This window comes from Carassius carassius, chromosome 43, assembly GCF_963082965.1.
Source record: "Carassius carassius chromosome 43, fCarCar2.1, whole genome shotgun sequence".
NCBI lineage: Eukaryota > Metazoa > Chordata > Actinopteri > Cypriniformes > Cyprinidae > Carassius > Carassius carassius.
In genome coordinates this window covers 5,110,972-5,116,242 of record NC_081797.1, presented here as the reverse complement: position 1 = coordinate 5,116,242, position 5,271 = coordinate 5,110,972, and the positions used below count along the sequence as shown (strand labels likewise).

At 39.6% G+C, this 5,271-nt stretch overlaps 1 long non-coding RNA gene across 2 annotated transcripts; it reads right to left on the bottom strand.

Annotated features, from left to right (window-relative positions):
• Nucleotides 1-1,411: 1,411 nt before the first annotated feature.
• On the bottom strand, nt 1,412-3,068 carry LOC132125198 (uncharacterized). 2 transcript variants are annotated; one of them, XR_009426866.1, is made up of 3 exons: nt 2,469-3,068; nt 2,222-2,392; nt 1,412-1,846 (listed from the first exon to the last, which is right to left on the bottom strand). It is a non-coding gene; the product is annotated as an uncharacterized LOC132125198 (long non-coding RNA). The 2 variants fall into 2 exon arrangements; XR_009426865.1 differs by having other exon boundaries at nt 2,773-3,068.
• Between the last annotated feature and the right edge of the window lie 2,203 nt (nt 3,069-5,271).

Below are 5,271 nucleotides of genomic sequence, written 5' to 3'. Positions count from 1 at the left end.
CTGATCTCTTCAACGGTCATCCCAGGAAACCTTCAATAAAAACAAAATCCATCATACATTACCAATATAACAGGGCTGTACAATCCTGTTCCTGGAGATCTACCTACCTGCAGAATTCAGATCTGACCCTGATCCAACACACACGTCTGTAACAGTCAACTGCTTTCACTGATGTGCTGTGAAGTTCCTCCCTGAAAGTACATTGATAACATTGTGAAAATGTATTTTCGTAGAGGATCATTTAATAAAGTCACAATATTAGTGTAACGGCATAAAAGCTTCACAATCTCAGGAAGGAGGAGGCGGGAACCGGCGGACAATCAAACAAAGCTTTAATAATAAAATAAAGACGAAACATCATGCCAGCCCCTCGCAGACGACTGTCACGCACAAAACACAAAATAAAGTCCAGGCCTGGTCCTCTCTCGTCCTTTACTGTCATCGCTCCTCTTTTGTATCCCTCCGATCTCCTCCGTGGGATGCAAGACCGGTGAGTGGAGCAGGAATCCCTCATTTCTAGGGTTGGGTTCATTTGAATTTTATCGATTCCGATTCTGCTTATTGATTTCCGATTCTTATCAATTCCTTGTTTAGATTCCAATAAGATAAAAAATCCAATATTAAAAAAAAACATTTAGATGTCAAACATGTATTCTGTCTTTTTACAAAGCATTCTGTTGCAGCTGAATAACATGGAGCAAATATCAGCATCCTACAAAAAACTGCAAGAGGAATTTTGCTTGTGCTTTAAAAAAAATACCATAGCAAAAACAACTAGATTAATATCAATTTCAAATATTAAAAGTGTTAAAGACAAGTAAACAGTCAGTAATAAGATAGGAACAAACAAATCAATGAGCAATATCATAAATACAACTAAACAAAACTTCAGGTACAGACACTAATTAAAAGTTTAAAAACACTGCATTGTTTTCTTTTTATAAATAAAAGTTATTAAATATATTCAGTCAAGATCAGTGAATGCTTTTCTTTTGTTCTTTGATTAACATTAATGACAGGCAACACGATTATTAGGCTGTTGGCTCTTTAAGCAAAAACACTGTACGTGTGTTTTCTTTCTCATCTGTTCACATTCACGTAAGATGAAAACGGCTGTGTTTATGATGATATACTGATGTAGTTTTCTGTATATTGGTCGACAAATATGAAAGAAGTCAGTTTCGTCTCTGAACAACCTTTTCTACAGTGGAAATACACGGAACAGTCCAAGAACGGACACAAACCGGGAACCCGCAGCGCAACCGCTGCTCTCTTTGCACGAGCTTGCGCTTCATGCACGCTGCACACAAACAGGGTGCAAATTATTTCCGTTCCTGCACTTAAAATTGGAATTCGAAAGCTGGAATCGTTAGGCAGAATCGAAATGCACGCGCCTTATCGAATACCCCGTTCTTGGAAATTTGGAACCGGTTCTAAAATGGAACCGGTTTTCGATACTCATCCTTACTCATTTCCTAATCACTCCACCGGCCTCACTCCGTTCCCAAGGCTCTCGGCCCCACCCCACTCGTCACAATTACTTTTTTTAATGATCTCAGTAATAACATTGTTAAATAAAATTAACATTGCTAACAGGCGAGTGCTTATGACAAAGGCATGCAACAGCTTTTTATGTTCATTTACAGTCATTTACATTTGTATCATAAATACATAGGAGTACAAGCAGAAAATGTAGGAGCACACCTTAAATCAGCCTGCAAACTTACCTTTTAGGGCAAAGATTACAATATAAGGATTATTTAGCAGCTTTGCATGTTCATCTATAGTTTCCATCATCTGAAATCTTTGTGAGGTCTGGCATCTTCTGAAGTCTCCACACGCGAGGCTGGAGAAACAGGAAAACAAAAGGAGAAAGATTAGCATAGCAGTTCATATTTCACACAAAAGATGATTTATTTCATCACATTTAACAGAAGTGAAACATTATGAGATGTTTTCTTTGTGAACACATGTTAAAATGTCATTGAACGTTCACAGTGAGCTTGATTGACAGGTGATCTGACCTATCATAACGCCAATACTGCCATCTTGCCTGACAAACAAATTACCATATTTTCCGCACTATAATGTGCATCTAAGAGCCTTTCCATTTTCTCAAAAATCGGGCGTGCACCTGATAATCCGGTGTGCCTTACGTGTACACAGAGTTCCAAAATCTGTAAAAATGTTGTTGTGCGACTTCGGTAAGTGCTCAGTTTACCTGACTGTCAGACCATTTCCCGCTGACACAGGGACGTAATACGTACACTACGTATGCTGGCAGTGATCAACCATGATGAGAGGGAACCCGGCATGTTTGATGAATTAAGCTGTTCAAAAGCTGTTGCCCAGCTGTTCAATTCAGACACAGAAGATGAGGACTTTGATGAATCTGTGGAAGAAGATGGATTAAAAAAAATAATGTGAGTGTATTGTTAAATAGTAGAATAAAGTTCAACTAAACTCACAGTTTTGAGACTGCGCCTTATAATCCGGTGCACCTTATGGTGCAGAAAATACGGTAGACAGGAGAGTAGATTAACTTCGGTGGACTTAAACTTGAAAAATGTTGTATAAAGACTTGACATTTTTTATTTTGTTCTTCAATTAAATATGAATCAATCGGTTCATGTGTGTTGCTTGAACTGAGGCACTACAGTGATCTGTAATGCATTAAAACAGCACAAAATGCTATTTATTGTTTGAATTTCTTTAAAAAAAAAAAGAAAAAAAAAGGGGACCAAATTTGAAAGCTGAAAACTTGTTTCATACCAGAAGTGACCTTCTCGGTCTTCTTCTGTCAGTGTGTTGTCAGTTTCCTCTTTGGTCCACGATGTATTTTTCGCTGTGTGAGAACAAGGTGTGTACTGTGAGAGCAGCATGGGTTGTCAGACATAGCAACAGTATTTGAGGAGGGCGGGTTTTTTGCAAAGGTTCAGTTGATTGCTATGATCAAAGCTGATTTTTCAGAATCATTACTTCAGTTTTTAGCGTAATATGATCCTCCAGAAATCATTATAATATGCTGCTCTTTGATAAAGAAACACTTCTGATAAATGTGAATGTTAAAAAAAATCTCTGTTTTATATTTTTGTGTAAACCGTTTATAACAGCATAGAGTTTATTTATTTTAAAGCTTGATTGTTATATAGACCCCAAACTTCTAAATGGTAATGTACACTACATTTTTAAAAAGAAATTCATATTTTTATTCAGCAAGGACACATTAAATTAATCAAAAGTTAGTGTCAAGAAGATATTTCTATTTATCAAAGAATTCTCCCTCTCTCTCTGTATGTGTGTATATATATATTATATATATATATATATATATATATATATATATATATATATATATACACACACACACACACACACACATGTACACAGACACTCATATATTGAGCAGCACAACGGTTTTCAATCATCAAACTGTTTTGTATTTTCAATCATCCATTGAAAAATGACCGGCAAATATTTTACAGAACTGCCAATGCCTCTCATCTACACATAAATGTGTTATTAAAATCCCAAAATCTTTATAAAAGCTCAGTCTATGGAGTTAGCATACGTTACCTCTGATAACGGTTTAAGATGCTCATGGACTTGTTCGAAAACACTAAACCATTTCTATGAAGTAAATTCAACAGATGCTGGTCAAATACAAGCAAGAGAGATGTCAGAAACAGTTGCATATGATATTTGTGCAATTTTAGTTTGCTAAACTTACCGAAAGCAGTGAAACAGCAGCTAGAAACAGAGCTGCAGCTTGACAGTGTTGTCGATCGCCCCGTTTCCATGGCAACTCCCTCCGCTCCAGTGTTTGAATCAGAATGAACGCTATTCCAATGTTCAGTGCGCGCTCATTAAAACACGCAGAATTTACAGAAACACTCAACCCCCGATTAGCCCATTAAAAAATCTGCTTGTGTGTGTGTGTATACTATGAGACCTAATAGTTGACTTGACCCTCTAACGCTTGCACTCTCTATTTGTTTTCTCACCGCTTGTTTCCTGTTTAGGTGTTTAGGTGTGATATTTTTTCGGGAATCATTTGAGTCAGGTCGGGAGTTCAAAGCGGGTTCGCGAATCATTTGAGTCAGTTTGGGGATCGCGAATCATTCGAGTCAGTTTGGGAGTTCGTAGCGGGATCGCGAATCATTTGAGTCAGTTTGGGAGTTCGGAGCGGGATCGCGAATCATTTGAGTCAGTTTGGGGATCGCGAATCATTTGAATCAGTTCGGGAGTTCGTAGCGGATTCGCGAATCATTTGAGTCAGTTCGGGAGTTCAAAGCGGGTTCGCGAACCATTTGAGTCAGTTCAAAGCGGGAGTTCATATGAGTCAGTTTGGGGATCGCGAATCATTTGAATCAGTTCGGGAGTTCGGAGCGGGATCGCGAATCATTTGAGTCAGTTTGGGAATTCAGAGCGGGAACGCGCATCAATTGATTCAGTTCGGGAGTTCGATCATAGCGGGATCGCGAATCATTTGAGTCAGTTTGGGGATCGTGAATCATTTGAGTCAGTTCGGGAGTTCGATCGTAGCGCGATAGCGAATCATTTGAGTCAGTTTGGAGATCACGAATCATTTGAATCAGCTCGGGAGTTCGTAGCGGGTTCGCGAATCATCATTTGAGTCAGTTTGGGGTTCGGGAATCATAGCTCTATATGGATAGGCATTTTTAACTAATTTAGTAGTTCTAATTACGGTTTCCACGCGTGTTTAGGTGTGATATGTGAACTTTGTGTGCCTTTTAACAGACTTGGCAAGTGGCGCCGATACAGGATGGCTGCCTCCGTGACGTGCTCTACAGTTGTTTTTGTGTTTTTGTTAGTTTGTCCTGTCTTTAGTTATATTCCTGCAATCAGTTTCACCAGGGACGAATTGCTGGATATTCGGCAACACACATCTCCCGATATTTCACCAGTTTTCGACTATTCTGATGTTTTGCTAGACATTCTTGTCGGCGGAGCGGCTGCGCTGATCACACGCTTCAAGAGGACGCGCAGGCGGGGAAAGCGAGCGGGAGCGCTTGTGAGACTCAGAAAACGCGGATTTCGAACGCCGTTGCCTAGCATCCATCTGGCAAATCTCCGCTCTCTTCCCAACAAAACGGACGAACTGCTTCTGCTCTCTCGGACAAATAAAGATTTCTCTCACTCTGCTGCTCTGTGTTTCACGGAAACTTGGCTGAATGACACCATACCGGACAGCGCGCTCCATCTGCCGGACTTTCAGCTGTTTAGAGCGGATCGCGATGCAGAATCAAC